At 42.1% G+C, this 24005-nt stretch overlaps 1 protein-coding gene across 1 annotated transcript in view; it reads right to left on the reverse strand.

Moving 5' to 3' along the window:
- LOC117694026 (claudin-34-like) overlaps window positions 1-23427 on the reverse strand; it is a 572054-nt gene extending 548627 nt beyond the window's left edge. Inside the window, exon 1 of the mRNA XM_034484749.2 lies at window positions 23376-23427. The gene's annotated coding sequence lies outside the window, so the exon portion shown is untranslated. The remainder of the gene's footprint in view (window positions 1-23375) is intronic.
- Window positions 23428-24005: the final 578 nt, after the last annotated feature.

A 24005-nucleotide genomic window follows, 5' to 3' on the forward strand; every position in this document is an offset into this window, starting at 1 on the left:
CTTCTGAGAGCCATTTTCTGCAGCCTATGCCTGTATTCTGCTTACTATACAAGGAACACACAGTTCTTGTTCCAAGGGGGGACTTAATGAGCCATGAGGCAAATGCCTTACGTCACAGAGCTGCCCTGAGACTCTGAAGCGGCTTCCCACGAGGATGTGGTAGGAGCCTCTGCCAACACCCAGGAGGCAGCATGGTGTTCTTCTCCTGCATTTACAGATTCCTCCTTCAGAGGCTGCCCTGCGTGGGAGGCTTTATGGAATCTGACACACACCAGAGTGTTAACTGGCTTGCACATTCTGAGCTTCTCAGCTCTTCCTGCCTGTGAGTATACTCACAATTGAACAACAGCACAAACCTAGGTGTTCTACACCTAATGAACTGTGTACTTGGACTACCACTTTTTGTGTTAAGGTCCCTGGGTGTATATAACTTCTAACCAAGCATGGGGAAAAAAAATAAATAACTTCAAAGCTTAAGAATGACTCAGGGGCTAGTGAGATGACTGAGTACCTGAGCTTGATTCCCTCGCCTTTGCATGGTTGAAGGAGAGAAGTATCTCATGTTTTCTGTCTTACACACACACACACTATAACAACAGTATCTAACAGCAATATATATAAATATTTCATATATATGTATATATGGTTTGACTGATCATCTTTAAAGTTCACAAACACAGAACATAGATCTTTTAAATATTAATTCAACATTTTTTCTCAGAGCCAAGATCCCACATTTTATAAAGTCCCTTTTTATGATTATATTCTGATAAAAGGAATAGTCACAGTCCATTGACCTCCCCACATTTTTCTGTACTATGTACATTGCCAACAACTTTATGAACTATAATAGATCACTGACTTTTCAAAACTAGAAAAGAAACTGCAAGTATAGGATATGTGTTCATTTTTTTTCTACAAAACAAAGCTGAATTAGCTGCATTGGGAAAGGTATTGAGATTAAATTTAAGTGTTTCATCAACCATTTGCATTGAAGAAAGATTACACTGAAGTATTTTCTTCATACATGCAATGGGCTACATTTTAACAGCTGCGTTATAAACAAGATCACTCTGATATAGTAAACCTTATATTGCTAAGAAGCATATTATGATAGTTGAGGAAATAGTTCATTGTGTAAATGGGCATACTGTACAAGAATAAGGAAAAAATCTCCAGCATCACATAAAAAGCCAGGGATGGCCATACATATCCTTGTAATCCAGCAGTGTGGGAGGAAGAGACAGAAGAATCTCTGCAGTTGGCTGGCTACTAGCCTAGCTCCAGGCTCAAGGACAGAGGCAGAAAGTGATAGAGCAGGACACTTTACATCCTCCTACAGACTCTAGGACATACGCATGCATGGCATACATATACTCACACACATGCAATACACTCACAATACACTCACACATAAAAAGTAATTAATTAAGAAAATATTGTTCTTAACAAAGAGTCCTACAAACCAGATTGGCATCCTTGCTGTGTTTATCACCTTGTTCTACCTACATGGTGATGAGATTTTTGGCATGTTAGCCAATATCTCATTTTAGACAAGTATACTACACAATCAACTACAAGGGCTCACAGAAAAATGGAATGACTCAGCTCAGGAAGTTCTAGGACCAGATCCAATAATCAGCCGGCCTCCAAAGAACATAGCCTGCCATGCACAATGAACTCTAAAACAAAAATTTATGAAGTTTGCACATTGTGACTGGGTCTTTCTCAAGCTTGGAAAATGGCCTTCTGGGTTCCAGGTAATTATTCAAAATATAAGATCTGTATTTAGCAGAACTTGCTTCAACAAAACAGTCCGTCCACAGCACCAAGTTCCTGATCCAGAGTTTGGTGCCTAATTCCATAAGGAAACACCCTCTAAATATAAGGAAGAAATTAAATCTGACTCAAAGATTTCTTGTTGTGCTTATGGATTGTATTATTATTCCAGCTGGAGAGATAGCTCAGCAGTTAGAGCACTGGCTACTCTTTCAAAGGAACTGGTTTTGTTCCTAGCATTCACATTGTGGCTCACAACCATCTGCAATTTCAGTTCCCAGGGATCCAACACACTCCTCTGACCTCTGTGAACACCACGCAGGCACCTGGTGTATTTATATGCAGGTAAACCACCCATGTATAGAACATTTTTTTTTAAATACTGCATTTTTTAAAAAAATTCTTCTGTGCTTCCTATGATATGAGCCAGTTGGTTTAGGCACACAGCATTCAATCAGCATACACATTAAATTTGCCAGTAATCCTTTGGATCAGTGCTATTATTAAAAATGTTCCTTTCTGCAACAGGAAAGCAAAGTTCACCAGAAGGAAAATATGCTGTCTACTTCATACAGGTAGTTCAAGGCAGGTGAAGTATTTTACCGGAGGAGGTTTAGAAATTGGACACATACTCAGAAAGCTGAGGCTAGAAGATCATGACTGGATGATCAGCCTGTGAGGTGAAGGACTCAAAGGAAAAAAAAAGCCTCATGCCTGGGTCTGAAGAGTAGAACGCTCATCTAGCATGCAGGGGGCCCTATACTCAGTCTGCAGTAACACACACAAACTAAAACCAAAAAACCAAAAGAGGCTGGAGAGAATGCTCAGTGGTTAAGAACATTGGCTCCTCTTGCAGAGGCCCCAAGTTCAGTTCCCAGCACACATACATGACAGCTCACAACCACCTGTAACTCCGTCTCTGACCTTATCTTCTCAGTTCCACAGGCACCTGCACACATGTGGCATACACTCACAGAGACATACACAGATAGAGGAGGGAGAGATTACCTAAATCAGGACCTAGAGATATACCTCAGTGGTAGAGTGTTTGCCAAGGTTCCAACTCTAAAAACAGAAATATCTAAAAGAAGTCAGTACAAGTCAGGCATGCTGGTGCACTTACCCATAATCCCAGCCAGAAAAGAATTGCTGTCCTGTTATTGATAGCTGTCTGGGTGGGTCACCTTGCAGTCTCCAGGTCCACTTATGCTTCTAATCTGCCCCCAAATTCCTTGGCTCCGGAACTACACAAGAACCTGTGTTTGCTGTTTTAAGCTTCAAAGGAATGATGTGTTAAACAGCCATAGATAAGAAATACCCCCACAATTAAATACAGAGGACTTCACTCAGAATAGCCTATGCCCTTTCATTTCACAGCACCGCCTTTGCTTCAGCTTCTAAGTGTTTTGACCTTCTCATCAGACATTTTCCTTGTCTGTGTAAAAGGCAAAATCTCACCCTTTTCAATATCCATGTATCGTAGTAGGCGCTGCATTCTTGAAACAGAAATCTCCTCTCAGTTGTAAGTCAGGAGGAAGAATTACAGGGCAGTTTGGATCATGACCCTATCCCCATCACCAATTTGAGTGCTTGTCAATAATAAAAGCACCAGATTCATGAGTTTGGATGAATGTATGAAGTGTGGTCAAAACAGCTATGACACTAACAATCTAGACTTGGTTCTCACTTTATGCTGACACATAGAAGCACAAATCCCATGTGTAAGAAATGTGAGCTCAAGTTCCCAGGAAGGACATAGAGCTACACCTGCTTAAGATTCTACAATGCTGACTGGAACACCCATGATTGGGGAGAGATAGGATATGGTAGATCTGGAATCAAATTACTCCCTCCCCGTATGTGCATGTGTACATGTGTGTCTGTGTGTGAGGGGGGATACTTCTATGTGGAGGCCAAATGTCATTCTCAGGTGCATTCACCAGGTCTTCAGATGCATTTAACCATGTATTTGAAACAGGGTCCCCAACTAGGGATCACCAAGTATGCTAGACTGGTTGGTCAGTGAACCCCAGGGATCACCTACCTCCATCTCTCCAGCACAGGGATTACAAGCAAACACCGCCATATCTAGCTGTTTTTACTTAGGTTCTGGGAATGTACTCAGATCCTCATGCTTGTACAGCAAGCACTTTACCAACTAAGCTATCTTCTCAGCCATTTTTTATCCTTCCTAATGGTCTGGCTCTGTGTTTAACCAAATATCCATCCTTCCATAGTAGCAATTGGGTAAATGCTTCCAGAACATACAAATAGACCACTCAGTTCTACCAAAGGCTTAGAATGTCATCAGATAGCACAATTTGAAGCCTATTCCCCTTATTCACTATTACCTGCCTATCTATTGGTCCCACGAATGTATCTGAAAGTATCTTGATTTATGATTTTCTTTGTTTGGTTACCATCTTGGAACATGATGCTTGGGATAACTCAAGTTCATGTCCCTAGACTATCGTCACTCATGTTTGACTCAAAAAAAAAAAAAAAAAAAAAAAAAAAAAAAACCCTGTCTTTTACTCTCTTTGAGATGAAGGATATGTTTTTGTGTCAAGAGAGAAAGAGAGAGAGAGAGGGGGGGGTGGGGAGAGAGAGAGAGAGAGAGAGAGAGAGAGAGAGAGAGAGAGAGAGAGCTGGTGGCAGTATGATTTTCTGATTTTCATTTATCTAAGCTCCCAGAATAAGATACTATAAAGAACAAGACACATGAATGTTTTCCATGGCATGTAAATATGATCAGGATAGGCACAACTAAGGACTATGTTCCTAAGCCAAAATGTCCCATCCTCCACACATTCCTTTACTTCCTGTTTCTGGCTGACCAGAGGTTATGGGCAGCAGGCCCTCAAATGGGAATGGCCTGGCCTGGCAACAGCCTCCTCTCACCCTAACCATTACTGCAGTACCAAAACCTAAACCTATGAGATAAGTTAGCATTTTGTTTTGTTTTGTTTTGTTTTGTTTTGTTTTGTTTTGTTTTTAAAAGACAGCATTTTAAAAATAGCAGGTTAGTTGTTTGCATGTATGCAATAAATCAACATGCAATTCTAAAATGCTGTCTTTTTGCTTTGTAAGAAATGTCTAGCCCCCAATTTTTATTTCACAACCCAGAGCAAAGAGAGATAATATGTGAGAGAATCAGCATACAGGAAGCATCTGTCAGCCATGAGGGAAAAAAGATGGTAAGGAGAGAATACAAAATGTTGCTAACGGAGGCACAGCTTTGATCACAGATACAGTGTGTGTGTGTGTGTGTGTGTGTGTGTGTGTGTGTGTGTGTGTGAATCTCAGGTATCTTTTCCCAAATATTACTCTACGGTTTTTGTTTTGATTCAGATTTTTGTTTGTTGTTTGGAAGCAAATTCTCAAATAGCCCAGGCTAGCCTTAAACTCACTATGTAGCTCTAGCTGACCTTGATCTCCTGATCCTCCTGCCTCTCTAACTCCTAAATTCTGGGATTACAGGTATACATCATCCAACCAGATTTATCAGTACTGAGAATAGAACTCAGGGCTTCATGGTTGCTAGGCAGGCACTCTATCAACTGACCTACATCTCCATCCCAAAACACAATGATTTTTTTAAGAGGTCTCTCAAGTGTTTAACACAGCATGGTCAAAATACATATATTTCATAAACTCTTTTTAGCCAAACACATCATTTTTGCTATAACTTGAGCCAACAAGCAAGTGTTAGCTCCTCCTTTCTGTAAATGTTGAAACAGCTGAGTCCAGTAACTCACACATTTCCTCCCACGTATAAAAATGGAAACCACCACAACAAAAAAGGCTCTGGAATTTTCCATCCACACAGCTGTTGCTACACATTATCTGTAGTGTAGAAAACTTGCTTCCTGAAATTCACTGCTACTATCCCACACAAAGAAAGTATCTCCACACAAGAGAAAGTATCTCACCATGTATTAGTTACTATCAGTGGCAAAGGCATTGGAAATGATCACAGGAGAAAGAAAGGGGAAAGGAGGAGGAAGAAGGGGAGAAGAAAGAGAAGAGGGAGGGGAAGACAAGGAGGAAGAGGAAAAAGAAGCTGAGTCTGTCGAGATGGCTCAGCAGTTAAGAGGATCATAGTTCAATTCCCAGCACCCACACTCAGCAGCTCACAATTGCCTTTAACTCCAGCTCCCACATGCACATGGTATACACGAATTTGTGCAAACACACACATATGCACATAAACAAATACATCCTTCTTAGAAAATAATTTTTTGACTTCTAGCCTGAGCGATATTTAATACAGAAAAAAAATTAGAACAAAGCAAAGCATGCAGTCTCCTTATTGTCCCCTTATCACCAAGAACAATTTTTAATCTGCCAAGAACAATTTTTGATCTGGGCTTCAGAATACCCATACTCAAACTCTGATGCAAACTTTTAACACTGAGATGACCTTGAGCCAGACTCTTTACCCTTTTAACACTCAATATAGAATTCAAACAAAAACTAGTATGTTCCCTAAAAGATCACCTGTCTGTGCTGATCATGCATCCAATACTCTCCAGCCATTCTGTTTATCTCATGTCTCTGCTCAATTGTCCTGCCTTTTATTCTTCAAATTTTATTGATTTACTACAATTATGCAGCCATCAAACTACTATGTGACTGTATAAGAATGTCTTAGTCTTCCTGTGCTGGCTGTAGAAAATAATTTTAAAGTAAAAATTAAAGAACCTGAAAAGGCACAATAAATTCAATGGTCCTGAGTTTCCGAATTAACTTCATTCATTATAAATTATTAGTGAAGAGGTGTGAAAACAGAATCCCATAAGGTAGTCATAAAGTCAGGAAGTTGCTCATAGTCATCTTGAGAGCTAGATGCATTGTGAAGGGCTTTTGTGGACGAACACATGATTTAGACTAACTGGTGAAGGATCCTGTGTTAGTTAGGGTTTTGTTGCTGTGAAAAGACACTATGACCAAGGCAACTCTTATAAAAAGAAAACATTTAATTAGGTCTGGCTTACAATTTCAGAGGTTCAGTTCATCATCATCATGGCAGGAAGCATGCCAGCACGCAGGCAGATTTGGTGCTGAAGGAGCTGAGAATTCTACATCTTGATCTAAAGACAGCCAGACTTGAGGGAGACTGTGTCACACTGACCAAACTTGAGCATATATATGAAACCTCAAATCTTGCCTTCACAGTGACACATTTCCTTCTAACAAGGCCACATCTCCTCCAACAAGGCCAAACCTATTAGTGCTATTTCCCATGGGCCAAGCATATTCAAACCACCACAGATCCTTTTTCATGAAGATTATTTTCTTTAATTTTTTTTCTTTTTCTTCTAGTTTTTCGAGACAGGGTTTCTCTGTGTAGTCCTGGCTGTCCTGGAACTCACTCTGTAGACCAGGCTGGCCTCAAACTCAGAAATCTGCCTGCCTCTGCCTCCCAAGTGCTGGGATTAAAGGTGTGTACTACCACTGCCTGACTCTTTCTTTACTTTTAACTAAGTATATGTATGGTTATGCACATGAGGGCAATCCCATGAACATCAACAGAGGGTATCAAATCCCCAGAAGCTAGAGTTGCAAGTGATTGTGAACCACGTGACATTGGTACTAGAAACCTAACTTGTGAGGTTGAACATACCAGCTCAGAGTAGAGCACTTCTCCAGTATGTGTGAAGCTGCAAGCTCATCCCTAATATTGCAAAACAAGTTTTAAAAAAGAATTGGGTGTGGGGTGCATGCAAGTATTGCGTCATTTTAAACTGGCCTGATTGGGCTGGAGAGATGGCTCAGCCGTTAAAGGCTAGGCTCACAACCAAAATAAACTGGCCTGATGTAATAGCACATGCCTTTAATCCTAACATTCAGGAGGTAGAGGCGGGGAAGATCCCTGAGTTTGAGGCCAGCCTGGTCTACAGAGCAAGTTCCAGGACAGCCAGGGCTACACAGAGAAATCCTTTCTCAAAAAACAAAAAAACAAAACAAACAAAAAACAAATTAAAAGACATTATTTTAATGAGAGGCTTGAGCATTCACGCTTGTTCCCAGAACCAATCCCCCATCAATACAGAGAGAGTACTAGAATTGATTACGGTAACCGAATGTTATTGGCCATGATGTGGTCAGACATAGTTATAAACCTCCAAAGCAGAAACAGAACACAACAGCAAGCAAATGTCTTCCTCTAAAGGACTGTGCTCAGGGCTGGTGAGGTTGTTTGGTCAGTAAAGGATTTGTTACACAAGCATGAAGACCTGAGTTTGACCCCTAGCACCCATACTAAAGCTGGACCCCACAGCCAGCACTGGCAAGGCGGAGACAGCAGGGATTTCCCATCAGCCAACCTAGACAGTTTGGAAGCTTCAGGTTCAATGAGAGACTCTGTCTCAAAGAATGAGGTAGAAGGGATTCATGAAGACATCCAGCCTCTGGCCTCCACATACATGTACACACACACTCATAAAAAGAGTCCTCAAACTTCATAGAACCACAAGTGTTCAATATACACAATAGAGTCCACAAAACCCAGGAACAAGCCTACCCCAAACTGCTAAAGCAATTTTGAACACTGTGTGTTCGTCTGACAAAAGATTTTTCATTTGATAACAGATATAGATAGATAGATAGAGAGAGAGAGAGAGAGAGAGAGATAGAGATAGAGATAGATATTCTGCTAATACATGCTTGGATTAAAGAAGTGTCGGGGCTATTCAAATCTCTGTCTTTCTCTCTCCCTCCAATCACTACAACTATCCCCACAGATGACCAATTTCAAGTCACCAATAATACATCAGTACTGCATTAAGTACAGAAATAAATGCACTTCGCCTTGGATTCATTTAACCTAGTCCAGATTTGAATTCTCTCCATCAAGGTCCCCGTGTCTCCAACCTTTGTCTGTTGTATGAGTCTTAATCTATGCCTTCCTGAAGGCTGTCCAATGAATCTCTATTTCTGTGTCTGTCCCTGTATTTTTGTGTGTGTGTGTGTGTGTGAGAGAGAGAGAGAGAGAGAGAGAGAGAGAGAGAGAGAGAGATGTGTCCCTATCAAAGAACTTCACTCTTTCTATTGAATAACACAGAAAGTATCACATGGGGAAGGAATAAGTAACAATTTACAGAAATCTTTCACAGAGTTTTACAAGGGATTAAGTCACTAGTTCCAACTGACCTCAACTGAGAAGGTAACAAACGGTACTACAAGCATCACTGTTTATCAGCTAATACCCAAATCTTAGGTTTAACATTTATGCTGGATATTCATCTTAGTAGGTTGCTTTCAACTTCTGTATTTGCTGCCTTCAGCAAATGATATACATGCATTGTTCTGGGTCAGGGGCATGGAAGATTGCATAGTTTAAGATTATAGCTATGTTTTAACTTAGGTTGTAAAAATTGGTCATATGGGAAAGCCAAGGAAAGGTAAAGTTGATTGCTACATTGCTCTCTTCTTACAGCCAAGTTAAACAAATGGGCTGAGTACACAGTAGGAGAGCACTCTTAAGTGACCTCAAGGTGTATTAACTCTGGCTATCAGGTCCAGCAAAAAATTCAGTCTCTTAGGATGTAAAAGATTTTATCATAATGTATAGCCATATGTCACTATTTCTATTATTTGAAAAGAGGGGTTCTTCTCAGATCTTCATTCCACCCTTGACCTCTCTGCTCTGCCTGTCCTTGCCCAAAATAAGAAAACTGTGGAGTCACAGGAATGTGTCTATCATAAGCCCTCTTTCCTTCTCAACCATGTCCCTGGGTATAGGGGCTGATTCTTATCTGGTGTTCGTACAACACTTTAAGGCCTTAGTTTGACAGTGGTGCCGTATTGTTTTTAATCTATCAATTTCTAAAACACAACAAATAATTTAGAAATTATTCTACTTCTTGGGAATTTTCACACTGATAATTTATTGGGAAGCTGTTTTAATGATGCATATTTTAATTACGGAATGAAACAGAATCTGTTCTTAAATTTTTTATATTTTCCTTAAGAATTCTGTGTGGTAGCAATGTTCAAAGAATAATTTTGAAGACAAACATATATATGTCACATGCTAAGAGAAGTACCTATCAAGTATAAGCACATGGTGAGGCAGCTTGCTTTCTGTCCTGACAAATCAATGAATAAGGAGACTGGAGAGAAATACCCCCATCCCGCCCCCCTCCTCTACCCCCATTTTCCTTGAAGGAACAGGCCACGTGTTGGAAACTTTTACTTTTGAAATGAAACAAAATGCAACCTAGACAGCAATGCTTCTACATGATTCATAGGCTGCAGAACTCATAGGACATAAATTGTTTCCTGTTTCTCTCTGTACTGAGGAGAAAGCATGAAGCCAGTGATAAATCAAACTTCAATTTAAAATTTTCCTGGGATTTCACTTTCTGCTATGTGAAAACTTCCCCACTAAGAAATGTATCTCTGTCTTTTGCTGGGTTGACGGTGAGGGTTGGTTTGGTTTGGCTTTTGGTTTGGTTTTTGGTTTGGTTTGGGTTAAACATGACTGTGAGCAGCTGTGACATCTCAGGACATTTTCCCCCATCACAGTTCTTCTGAATGACAACATGCCAGCTCTCAGTAGATTTAAAAAAAAAAAAAAAAAAAAAAAAAAAAAAAGACGACACTGTAATTGGGTGAGGAAAGAGGAGATTTAGCACTTCAACAAGTCTCTGGGAAAATCCCTTTCTTTCATTGTATCAACAATTTAAGCCCCCTGCTGGGGCAGCTTTATCTCTTTCACTTCTCTTAGGCCATCTCTCTCCTCCTTTCTCCTTTCTTTGGGGTTTTATTGGTTTGGGTTGTGGTGTTGGGGGATGGAACACAGACCCTGGCTAGTACTAAGCAGGCACTCTACCACAGAGCTGTATCCACACTCACTTATCCTTTATTCATAACAATTAAGAAACACATTTTTGAGGGTTACTGAACAATTTGGGTATATTGTCCCTTTAAAAAACTTTTCTTAATCTATCTCATAGGGAGAGAGATTGTCTAGTGTGTACAAAGTCCTGGGTTTAATCCCCAAAACTTTGTAAACAAGGCTTTGTGCTATACACCTATAATCCAGCATTCAGGAGGTGGAGGCAGGAGGATCATGAATTAAAGGTCATTTTGGCTACATATGGAGTTCAAGACCATCAAATAATCACATGAGGCTTTGTCCCAAAGACAATTATTTATTTTAATTAAACATATATATTTTTGCTCTGTTCAAATCAGTAAGGTGAAGGTACACCACAGATGCTATTTTAAAAAATGAAGAACAGATTGGTAAAATAGCTCTTGCCTCCAAGCCTAACAATGTGAGTTTGATCCCCAGAAACCACATGATGTTCTCTGATCATCATATGCATACAGAAACATAAATAAGGATAATTTTAAAGTTTTTAATCATAATTTTTTTAATCCTGAAAGTCCCTACAGGTGATGCTAACAAGCCAAATCAGGAGTTACCTTGGTTTTGCCAATAAACTTTTATTGGCATTTAACCCATGTGATAGCTATTCTTGGTTGTCAACTTGACTTTATCTGGAAGTAACTAAAACCAAGTGACTGGGTACACCTCTGAGGGATTTTTTTTTCTTAATTAAATCATTTGAAGTAGGAAGACCCATTTTTCATCTAGCTGTTTTGAGGTGGGAAGATACACACTTAAACTGATCCGCAACTTCTGCTCACAGTTTATATATAAGGGACTTGAAAGAAGGAAGCTTGCCCCTTGCCTACTTGTTCCTACTCTCTCACTGGCAAGTCCATTCCTTCATGGGCATTAGAGCCTACTTTTTGGAATTCAGGTATATATTGAATATTAGCTGAGACATCAAGCCTTGTGGACTGAACAACTCTTGGACCTTCAATTGGTAGACAGCCATTGTTGAACTACCTGGACCACAGCCTGTAAGTTACTCTAATCGATTCCATAGATGTGCCTGTATATACCAAATATGTGTGTGTATGTATGTGTGAGTTTCTGTTCCTCTAAAAAAAAACTCTGATTAATATATGTTGTTTGTTTCTATGTTGTGTGTGGTTATTTTTATTCTACATTGAGATGACAGGTTTGGCTAACCAAGACCCTCGGAACACCATCCCCAGCAGATTAAATGCCTTAGTGAAAATCTTCCATCAGACCTTCCTTATCCCTGAACACAGAAAACTGCCTGCCATTTCCCTAGTACATCCATGAAGTACAAGTGAGACCTTTTAAATCCACTTGAAAACTCAATCTGCAAGAAGCAATTTTTGTGGCTTCTGTTTCTCGTGTACAAAAACGTGGAGGCTCAGCTCAATGCTCTCCAACCCAGAACTTTCTGAATGTGTTTTCCTCTTAAGTCAAATGTCACAGACTTCAAAGCACAGAGTAGAAATTGGACTCTAAGGAGTAGGCACGTCTCATCAGGAGGGAAAGCAGCTGAGTTCTAAAGTCCTGGGGCTCTGAGAAGGCCAGTGAGTCACTGAGTGACACCATTAACGTCAAGGTCCTCTGCACAATGTGAACAAGGAAGAAGCCTTCAAAACCACAGAAGAAATAATTTAGCAAAATCTCCATTGTGCGTTTTTCTTTTTATTCATTTTGAAAGCATATATGGGAGAATCTTTGTCAATGAAAGAAGGGAGAACTGTGAGGTCATTCTCTTTGCAGCTGATTTTCTTGCTCAAGCTTCAAGCCACATCAATCAGACAGTTAATAATTGCTCAAAGCCTGCTGCTGAGCACAATGAAAGCTATCTTTTCATCGGAATAAAGATTTTGACAATCTGAGCATTATAACCCAGGGAAAGACAGAAAGAGTTGCATACTACCTAGAGCTTCCAAAATGTTCGGATTTTAATGTTCCTACCAGTTTGTCCTATACCTATAGTGTATCAATAGGACTCATTATTTTAGGATGCTTTGTTGTTTGAGGCAGGGTCTTACTCTGTGGCTGGCTTGAAATTCCTCTGTAGCTCACCCTAACTTGATAAGCATTGTATAGCCCAGTCTGGCTTCACACTGGCAATCCTCCTGCCTCAGTCTCCCAAGTATAGGGATTACAGACATACATCATAATATCAGGCTCAGAAAAACTTGTAAAGATCCAGAATTGCAGAGACTTTCAGCCACTTAAATTGAATCTGGATTTTCACTTAGTGTCGTTTTCCTCAGAGCACCCACACTTTGGGATCCTTTTCTCTCTCTCTCTCTCTCTCTCTCTCTCTCTATATATATATATATATATATATATATATATATATATATATATATATATAAACAAGAAACAGAAAATGTACTGGGGGGCTAGGGTGATGTCTCAGTGGGTAAAGTGCTTGCTGGCTGCACAAGAATGAACATCTGAATTTGGATTCCCCAACACCCACACAAAAAGCCAGGCCCTGGGGTGCACACCTGAATCCCATACTTAGAAGAGAGAGCCTAGAGGATTCCTTCAAGTTGCTGAATCATTAAGTGCTGGGATAAAATCCCACTGAACCCAGGTTCATTGAGAGACCCTGTCTCAAACTATAAGGCAGAGAGCAAGAAAGCAAGACACTGGAATTCAACGTTAGACCTCCATTAATTCACAGCCCTTGAACTCCTGAGTGCAACTCTTCTTCCTTCCTCAGCCTCCCAAGTAGGTAGGACTACAGGTGTGCATCATCTGGCACAGCAATTGTCAGGAATTTCCAGGAAAAGATAAACAGTAACTGGTATTTTCAAAAGCAATTAAATGGTTTCAAGATGACTTTGTTTTTTTTTTTTTCTCTCTCTCTCTCTTTTCAGCTATAGGCACCTTTAGCAGCTCAGAATTTCTGTTGTAGCAGCTGATTTGTTTGGAGATAATGCCTGACTTATTTACTTTCTGAGTTGTTTTCTCATTTGTTTGTTTCCCAGCCATGTTGGGTATACTCAGGTGATGGGCAGTAAACCTAGGACCTTGTGCAAGGTGTACAGTTTACTAAATGATCTACATCACCAGATTGAGAGAACTTTCTTTTCTTACTTATAGGTAACTGTAGCAAGGCATGTTTTGAAACAAGAAAAGAATACAGTTAACCGTATTGTAGCTATGAGGCTTTTGGGGTGCTGGAAGGTCAGGTTTAAAAGGGGCTCAAGCCTTTAATCCCAGCACTGTGGAGGCAGAGGCAGGTGAATCTCTCTGTGAGTTCGAGGTGAGCCTGGTCTACAAAGAGATTTCCAGGACAGCCAAGGCTACACAAAGATAGACACTGTCTTGGAAAACCAAAACAAAATAAAAATGGGCCCTAATTCAAGTCTGAGAGGTTTGAAGTGGATACCACTGAGGATTTAAAGCAAAGAGGTGGTGATAATTAGCGCTGAGTATTAACTTGGCAAGACCTAAATTCACCTAGGAGACTACCCTTTGGTCTTGCCCTTGAAGGATTATCTAAAGTAGGTTAAATGAGGTGGGAAGACCCACCTTACCTGCCACACAACTAGAAAGTGGAATGTACACTGAGCAGTATTCTTCCCTCTCTGCCTCCTGACTAGAGCTGCTCAAGATCCTACCTACTAGAAGTTGCCCAACATGAAGGAATGTAATCCAAAATAAACCCCTTCCCTTCTCCCTTGTTTGTTTCCAGGCATTTTATCCCAGCATCACGAAAGATGTGATACAGATGTATGTAGGAGATTGCATGACAAACTCACATCCATGTTTTCTCGGGACCTCCTAACACAACCTGATATAGACTAGGTTTTACAGATATAAGATAAGAGTCTATGGAGATGTGATAATCTGGGGCCACCCTGCACTGAGTAGATGGTATGTGCTCACACACAGAGAGAGAGAGAGAGAGAAAAAGAGATGCATATCTGAGGCAGAATGACAAAAAGGCTCTATGAAGACAGAGCTGAGTCTTAAGTCTCACAAAACTGGTGAAGCTGAGAGGGAAACAGATTCGTTCCCACACAAGCCTGCCTGCACATTGCTTTCAAACCTGTGGCCTCCAGAACTTTCAAAATGCACTGTTTATTTTGACTTATTATTAGGGGGTGGTATTGTAGTGCCAGGGAAATGTTAATGATCCCCCAAAACACAGACAGGAGCCAATCTGATGCAACTCACAGCAGGGTCTTTATTCTATTCAAGCTAGCTCGGCTCCCTCACCATCACACAGGATGGTTTTGGTGATCGGGAAGGGAGAGCCCTGGATGTCTACTGGGGCAAGGCTTTATACTAAGCAGCAAGCAGAGAGTACATGTGCAAGCATCCAATTGGAAAGCTACTGTGGCCTTTAACATACTTGGCTGGTGCTGGGAGTCATATCATAAACTTAATTTCTGCTCCCCTCTGCATTGGTGGTCTTTAGGCAGGGGGTGGACTTGTAGCCTGGAGGTGCAGGTTTGTTGAGGGAATAACCTGGAGATGCTGGTCTCGTTGAGGGTGTAACCTAAAAACACTGCTCTTGTTGGGAATTAGCCTAGAAACTGGAGCTAGACTCAGGTTTTATTGGAGGGCAACTTGGAAACTAAAGCTAGTTAATCAGCCTGTTAGTTTATCTGAGTTCAAACTTGTTAGCATTCTGTCTAAACTCCACCCCCACAGTTACCTGACAACAGCCAGGTATGCTCCTCCCCACAGTTACCTGGCAATAGCCAGGTATGTTCCTCCCCACAATTATCTGGCAATAGCCAGGTAGGCCTGGCCTACTATAAAAGGGGCTGCTTGACCCCCTCCTCCCTCTCTTGCTCCTCTCTTGCCTCTAGCTTCTCCCTATCCCCTTTCCCCTTCCCCCTTCCCTTCCACCTCTCTCCATGTACTCATGGATGGCCTCTACTCCTCTACTTTTCTCTCTCTCTCTGCCTCTCTCTGCCTCTACTACCCTCCTGGATCCCCTCCCCATGCCCTAAATAAACTCTATTCGACACCATACCAGTGTGTGACTAGTCCCTCAGAAGGAAGAGATGCCTTGGCATGGGCCCACTGAGACATCCTCTTCCCCCATACATCACCACACACCCACAGAACATACTCTCTTTTTCTCTTTATCTTTTTATAAACACATCAAAACTTAGGTCAGGTTCTCTAAAATGGAGTCCGAACTTAAAAGATTTGCCATCTCAGTATATGCACATCTAGCCCCAAAGGGTCCTGAGGCTGATGTCAGATATCCTAGTCTATGACTCTCCACTTTTGAGACAGTGTTTCTCACTGAACTTGGGACTGAGCTGGCAATCAGCAAGCTCCAGAAATCTTGCTGTCTCCACCCTCCACAATGCTTGGTCATAGGCATGAAAAGACACAGCTTTCTACATGGGAACTGTGCATTCAAATTCAGATACTCATGTTTGTACAGCAAATGTTCTTACTCACTGAGCCATCCCCAAAGTATATATTGTGTTTCAAGCTGGCAAGCCTACTCCTGAAGGCATACATAAATCAAGCTGGATGTAAGCTGGATGCCCTTACCCATTGCTTGTGGTCCATAGTGTTGTAAGATGCTATATAAGTTACTAGTGGAGAAAAGTCACCAACTGCCTTACCCATCTTGGATCCTTAATACTATAACATCAAACTGTCAGGCAAGATATCCCTACTTGGTGCAATAGTGGCACCAGTTGTTTTGGTGGTGACAAACCACTTTCGAATCAGGTTTGAGGCTTACTCTATTGAAAGAAATACATACTTAGTAATGTAGACTTCAGGGGGGGAAAGTATTACTGGGGATGCCACAGGCCTTAAGAGGGAACGTACTTCTGATGTTAAGCTAAACGAATATTTAGCCAAACTGCTTTCTAAACATTTATAGCTATATGCTTAGACTCACACTATCTGCCTTGGCCAGAAAAGCATTTTTTTGCGGTAGGTGGCAGTTAAGGCAGGGACTCTTAACTGAGCAAAGTGAGTACTGTGAATAAAGGACTGTTAGCGCTCCACCCTAAATGGAAGATATCTATTGCTCCCTCCAAGACCCAAGAAACATCATGAAAAATGAAGAGAAAGAATGTTTAGAGTAGGGCTGAAGAGATGGCTCAGAGGTTAAAAGCACTGGCTGTTCTACCAGAGGTTCTGAGTTCAATTCCCAGCAACCACGTGGCTCATAACCCTGTGGAATGGAATCTGATTCCCTCTTCTGGTGTGCATGAAAAACGGAGCTCTCATACACATAAAATAAATAAATTTAAAAAAAAAAGAATGTTAGGAGCTAGAGGACAGTGAAGGAGGGGGATACTGTGAACTACTGTCTTCAGAATGGCCCCATAGTGGCTATATTATTGGCACGAGATTTGCACAAAAAAAGACATGAAAAGAGAGGATTAGCTGAGAAGAAGAAGCTCAGCAGGAATGGGAGGGAGATAAGAAAGGGTATGTGGGCGCGCTGCGAGCGCGTGCATGTATGTGTGTGTGTGTGTGTGTGTGTGTACCAATCAGAATACATTACACACATATTCGAAAGATCAAAACTGCATTTTAAAAACATTAAAAGATCATGCATGCAGATAAGAGTCAAGGTCACTAGGCTAAGAGATAAAAAGGACTGTCAGTCTAATGACCTCTCTGTGGAGGGATGCAGCAGGGTTTCGAGGGACTGTGTGTGGATCAGCCACAATCAATACCCATAGTGACATAGTGTGCTCCGAGGGACACATACAACTGTTACTTTCTTGAGGCTGTGGCCTGAATCCCACAACTGTGTCATAACACCAGTTCACCAGGTTGTACAGTGTTTTTTTTTTTTTTTTAAACAGCCTTTGGCAGCTTTGGATGCCAACCAAGCAAGGCAGACGGCAGAGCTTGGGGAAGCTCAGGCTTTTGAGAAGAGCAATACTTAACACTTCAGTTTGTTTCCATTGGGAGATCTCTGCTGGCCTGGTCAGCTTCTATAAGTTCTCTACAGTATGCACTGGACACAGAAAATACTCTCTACTGGATACAGGTGTGGCAGTGCAGTCACGTTAAATGAAAACTGGCTTCAGCTGAGAGGAACAATGCACAGTGAATAGTACTGATTGTTAATTTGGCAGATTGAGGATCACCTAGGAGATGACCCTCTGGGCACACCTGTGAGGATTATCTAGCTTGGCTGAAGTCCTGACCTGGATAAAAAAGGAGAAAGTGGGCTGAGCATCAGCGTTCATCTGTCTCTGCTTCCTGGCTACTAGCCTAAAGCTCCTTGCCACCGCCGCTGCCACCACCACGACCACCACCACTACACCTTCAAACAGTGAGCCAGACAGAGTAAACCCTTTGTCCTTTAAGCAGCTTTTGTTGTGCTATTTTATCACAGTAGGAGAAAAGCAAATAAGACAAACAGGAGCTGACTCCCCACCACCACCACCACCACCACCACCTGTCACGTGAACTTTAGGCAAGTCCCAGCATTGTGGTGCAGATCGCTGCAGCTTGCTGGTAAACAGCTGGCAGGCCTCTGCTTTGAGACTTGGGGAGGTGACTAGGTCATTAGGATGCACATTTCTCTGGAATGCTCTTTCATTTGCATAATCATTTGTCACAATAAGAAAAAAAGATGAGAGGGAAGGTTGAGAATGCATTGTGGCTCCAAAAGCATTAAAACACAATTTTAAATCCCAACAAAATAGAGGCTACTATTTCAATAAGAAGGTTTTGTTTTCTATGGTAACAAGTATTAGAAAGCTAAATTAAATATGGCTAAGGAGAAAACTGAAAGTAACACATTAGCTCACATAGCCGAATCTCTCCTGAGTGGCGGTCAGGCTGCACTGAATCTGAATGCTACTAAGCCCCTTTCTCTTTTAACCACTGGGCACAGTGAGTGTCCCTGCCTTAGAGCAATCTTTGGTTTTGAGGAGTGATTCAGAAAATGAATTTTACTGTGAGAGAATTTGCCTGTATTGCTTAGCAACCCCAAAAACAAAAACAAAACTCTGTAAGTCAAATATTCAACTGAAAGCTCAGATCTGGCTCTCTTAGGAGGATGAAGAGCCCTGGATCCTTCCCTTAACAAGTTACTGTGGCAGAGGCTTGTTATAAGCTCTCTGTCCTTGTCTGAGACACCCCAGAGCTCCAGATCACAGGGCTTGAGAATGATACCCAGTACAACACCAAAGAAACACACGTTTTAGTCAAGAGGACTGTCATCCATTCAAGACCAGCTGGAAGTCATAACCATCAATAACTCCAATTCCAGAGAATCTGATGCCCTCTTTGGGTATCTGATCCTGTGGAGCTAAAGTTACAAGTGGTTGTGATCTAGCCAACATGGATTCTGGAAACCAAAGTTTAGTCTTTATCAAGAATATCAAGCACTCTTAATAGCTGGACAAAATCATCACATGGACCCAGATTTTATCATTCCTAGCAGCTTCTGGAAATAGATTAGTGTTGGCACAATTCAGTGAATATACAATGTGCCCCTACGCTTCAAAGTGCCTCTGAGAAGTTGCTCTTAAAATGAACAGAGGGGGAAAGTTCACTAACACTGTGGAAGGCTCCAGAACTCAAAAGATCAACTTTCTGATCAAGCCTAGTGCCCCAGGTGATTCTAAGTAACAAACCCAAAAATGTTTCTTCCGAAATCTATGCTCAGCTCACCCTTGACACTTCTATTAAGATAAAATGGATATGTGCACACTTTCAAAAGTACTCTAGAATAATCTACCATCCTACAGCACTACCATTGGAATCAAACAAAGCAAAAACCACAGAGATGCCAACCACTTTTAGCCTCTGGCCATGCCTTGTTGGAACAACTTCCCTCCCCCAAATCCAAATATTCCTAGCCTTGACACTTCTTAGTATGTTTCTGAGCATGAAAGCAACCAAGGGGGGGCAGACTTTTTAAAAAATTATCAATAGCCATTTTATCATAAAAGGTACTGCTTTTGATAAACAACCTTTGAGGTCTCTGCCACATACAGTCAAGGAAGATTCTATCTTCAAAGCCTACACAATGAACGTGTTGCTCTCCTCAATTCTACCAATATACCAGGGCTCCCTCTTTGGTGCCCTGAATAGTCTCAGCTCAGGGGACACAGATATTAGCAAGATGCTTCTCCAGCCACAAAGGCATTACACAGGAATAATTTGTCAGCTGTCCCTCAGGCTACTGGGAAGCTGAAACAGACAGGTAATCTCTTTAAAACACAATCTCATGACCCAGAAAAGAGAATTAATACTGCACCTATCCTACAAACCCCTCAAGCCCAGCTGTTCATAGGGCCTGCTGTGTTAAATGAAGGTCACCTAATCTCTCCACCCTGCTTCTTCCTTGAGGTCAACACCCCCCTGGAAGTCTGTCTATGCCAGGGACTGAAAGACTAGAGGAAGAAAGGCTGAGTGTTTATCCTTGCTTCTTCTCCATTTCACTTACCAAGCCTTGGAAGTGTTACCCTCTTATTCAACACCCACACTTCCAGTACCTTGCAATATAGCTCTGTATGGGAACAACCCTTAAAGATGTGATGTGGTTAAGGGTCAGCTTCATAGTACACAATCATAACTCCAGCACTGGAAATTTAGTCTGTTATTTTACAGTAGAGTTTCATAAAGCCCAAGGGAACCTCTGTGGTGGTTAAAATGAGAACCACCCCCATAGGCTCATATATTTGAATGCCTGGTCCCCAGTTGTTGGTACAGTTTGGGAAGGATTAGGAAGTGTGCCTTGTTGGAGGAGGTATGTCACTGGTGGCAGGCTTTGAGGTTTCAAAAGCCCAAACACACTAGTGTAAGCTCCCTCCCTCCCCCTCTCTCTCTGCATGTTACCATGTTCCCAGCCATGGACTCTAATCCTCTGGAACCATGAGCCTCAATAAATGTTTTCTTTTATAAGTTGTCTTGGTTATGTTGTCTCATAATGACTATAGAAAAGTAACTAAAAGCAATGAGACCTCCAACTCCTGGGTAGGCTAGCCTAACCTTGAACTTCTGATCCTCCTGCTTCCATCACCTTCATACTGGGACAACAATTATGGATCACCGTACCTAGACGTAGCACTCAGAATCTGAAATAGGAGGATCACACAACTGAAGGCAATCTTGACTATGAGTAAGACTCTATTTCTAATACAAACAATAAAAAGATATGGTTAAAGTAAAACGAGGTGATATCTGAATAGTGTTCTTATGAAATGAAATTAGGAGGTATGTAGCTCTGTGTGAGTTCGAGGCAAGCCTGCTCTACATACCACATTCCAGAACAGCCCAGGTTACAGGAGAGACCCTATTTCATAATAACAACAACAAAACCTTCATGATTAGGAAATATACACAAAGAGACAATCCTGTGGTGACAATGATGACACAGGCTGGGACATAAGTTAGTAGAGAGTGCTTGCCTAGCATTAAAAAAGCCCTGGATTCAATAATCAGCATCACATAAACCATGTATAGTGATGAACACCTGTAATCTCAGCACTTGTGAAGTGACTATGGTAACTCCATCTTGTCCTGACTCCATTTTGTGTTTATTTAGACAGTTCTCAGCCCTCTATCCCTTTCCCCAAATAGTCACATCTGTTTGGCAACATGTTTGAAATGTCCATGACCCTGACTATGGTCCAGATATATTATCCAGAGTAATTAATGTTTATACAAAGTGAACATAAACTAAAATAACTGGAAGATGTATAAGTCAAAATAATTGGCATGTTATGTCTAAAAATAACTGCTATATTCTTCCAGAAAGAAATGTTTCAAGGTCACTCTGACTCTCACCTAACTTTGATGTAAATTATGGTCTTTGTAGTTTTTACCTTTACAAACTCTGTACCCCTGAGCTTGCTCACCAAAAGGCTTTGAAGCATGAGCCTGCTCTTGGTCTCCAGACAATAAAAAAACTCATATACTTTTAATTGGCTTAATCAGTTTGGTTGTATCTTTCTCTAGTGGATTATTATACTTGGGAGGTGGAGACAGAAGGGACAGGAGGTCAAGGTCATCCTCAGACACTCAGCATGCTGGAAGCTAGCCTGGGCTACATAAGACTATCTCAAAAGCTCCCATGAAAACATAAGGGGAAGTTAGCATCTACAAGAGGAGGAAGAACCATCCAAAAAAAGGGATTTCTGCTGGTGCTTTCATCGTGAACTTCCAGCATCCAGAACTGTTATGTTTGGGGTTTGGTTTGGTTTGGTTTTGAGTCAAGATTTCATACTGTAGACCAGGCTGGCCTCAAACAGGCAGAAATCCTCCTGCCTCTGCCTCCTGAGTGCTAGGATTATAGGCATGATTTACCCTGCCTCACTCCACCCTCCAGGACTGGGAAACAAACAAAAACCCATGACTACAGCTTAGGCAGGCCAGTTTGTGGACCTGGCTTCAGCAACCTTATCGGTTAGTTTCAGAGGGGAAATGGGGAAAGGGGATGACATCTGTATTGTAAATAAATAAAATATCCAATAAAAAAGAAAGAAGAAAAAAAAACAAAAACAAACAAAAAAGTCAGAAAGAACACAGAATCTAACCTTTGACAGACAGGACTATATTTATTAGCACACACAGCGAGGAGCAGCCTCTCTCCTTCGGGAAATTGAGGGGTCTGGGGGTGGGGGTAGCTTATCTTTATAAAGGGTTGGGTGAGGGACTTGGGAATGAGGTAATTGTAGCAGCAGTAGCCCACATTTCTTTCCTGCAGTCTCTCCTTCCTGAAATTGTTTGCTCAAATCAAGACCTTGGGAGATGAGATGGCTCTACAGACTTGCCTTTCTGAGCTGACCGATAAGATATAGCAAGGTCGTCTGTAATCTCCTAGGAATCCGGTTTTACCACTGAGGAGACACTCTGTCATTAGCAGAGCAACAAAGGCACTGCTCATGGAGATGCTGGCCAGTCTGGCTGTGTGCACTGGTAACAGATGGTGAACTACACCTTTGCCAGTTTGCACCTGGCCATTTTGAAGCTGTGTGCACAGAATGGCATTTAACGGCCTTGCCTATCTCTTTCGAAGGGACAAAAAGCATAACATATCCCATAAAGCTTGCATGGAGCGTGCAAGTGGCTCCAGTTTGGAGAGAGGTTCAGTTTTTCGTGGGAGGGGATTGCTTTCTGGTTTAATTGGCATTCTATTGTTGGGGGGTGGTTCTGTTTTTCCCCTTCCTTTTTTTTTCTAGTTTGCCTTGTAACTGGGGCAAATGGGGGAAGGCTGGAACTGCTTCTTTATGGCATGGGGACACGGTGAGCAACCTGGAGAGAATCCCAAGATACCATTGCCTCATCCACTCATTCCTGTCCCCGCACACACGTACGCTAAAATTCGAACTGTCATTTTTTGAAGTTTTTTTAAGCAGTAGTTCCTGTTACATTCAAGGAAGACCTAGGCCATTTTATTATTAAACAATGGTCTCTTTTTAAGTAAAAAAAAAGTAAACATAAGACCACTTTGGTAGAAGGCTAGGATCTGCCCTACTACAGCTGTGTTTTAAATCTGTTTTCTTAAGTCCTTAATTAAGCTTTCCAGAAACTGGGCGTGTTTTCATTTGCATTCCGAAACAGAAATCTGACGAGTTTGAACATTGTCTGCTTGGGTTCAAAAGGAAACTGTAAATTTATACAGTCTGTTTTTTTTTTTTAAATTGTCAATTGCATCTTAATGAGTCTCTGCAGTGAAGTGCCCCACCCCTTCTCCCAACCCCCTCCTCCTACTGACCCGGCCCTCCTCTGCCACCGCCCACCCCCCTTCCTGCTCACTTACCTCCCCTTCCTTCCTCCACTTCCCATTCCCCTCCATTTCATTTCCCATCTCCCCTCCTTCCGGCTCTACTTTCCATCCCCCTCCTTTTCACTTTCCAAGCCTGCCCCTCCTCCTCCATTTCCGAGGTCCTCCCTCCTTCCCAGCCCCCTCCTTCACGCTTTCCACCCCTTTTCTTCCCCCCCCCCTCCCCTTTTCCTCCCTGAGCCGTGTGCATTCCAGCTGCAGCCCTGCCCCTTCCTCCCCACCCTGCTCAATTCTTCCTCCCCTCCCCCGCCCACTATCCAGCCGGGTTACCAGCCAGGCTCCCAGAGGGCTGGCGAGCGCATGCTTCCAAAGGTCACGTGGTCCTCCGCCTCCCCGGCGGGGGAGGGGCGGCTGCAGAACCTGTTCTTTGTTAAGAGGTCAGAGCCTGCGCCTGCGCTAGCTGGGAAGGAACTACCGAGGAGCTTCAAAGAGCTGCGCAGTCTCAGCGCCCCGCCCCCAGCTGGGCCTAGGCTGTGATCACTGGGCTCCTCAAAGGCGGCCGGGTTCACAGCCTCCACAGGGGCTGGGGACCTTCTGGGAAACCCAGAGACCCTATAAAATAGGGAAACTGGAGAACAGGGGTATGCTTAGCGGGAAGCGCTTGAA

The sequence above is a fragment of the Arvicanthis niloticus genome, chromosome X (assembly GCF_011762505.2).
Source record: "Arvicanthis niloticus isolate mArvNil1 chromosome X, mArvNil1.pat.X, whole genome shotgun sequence".
Lineage (NCBI taxonomy): Eukaryota > Metazoa > Chordata > Mammalia > Rodentia > Muridae > Arvicanthis > Arvicanthis niloticus.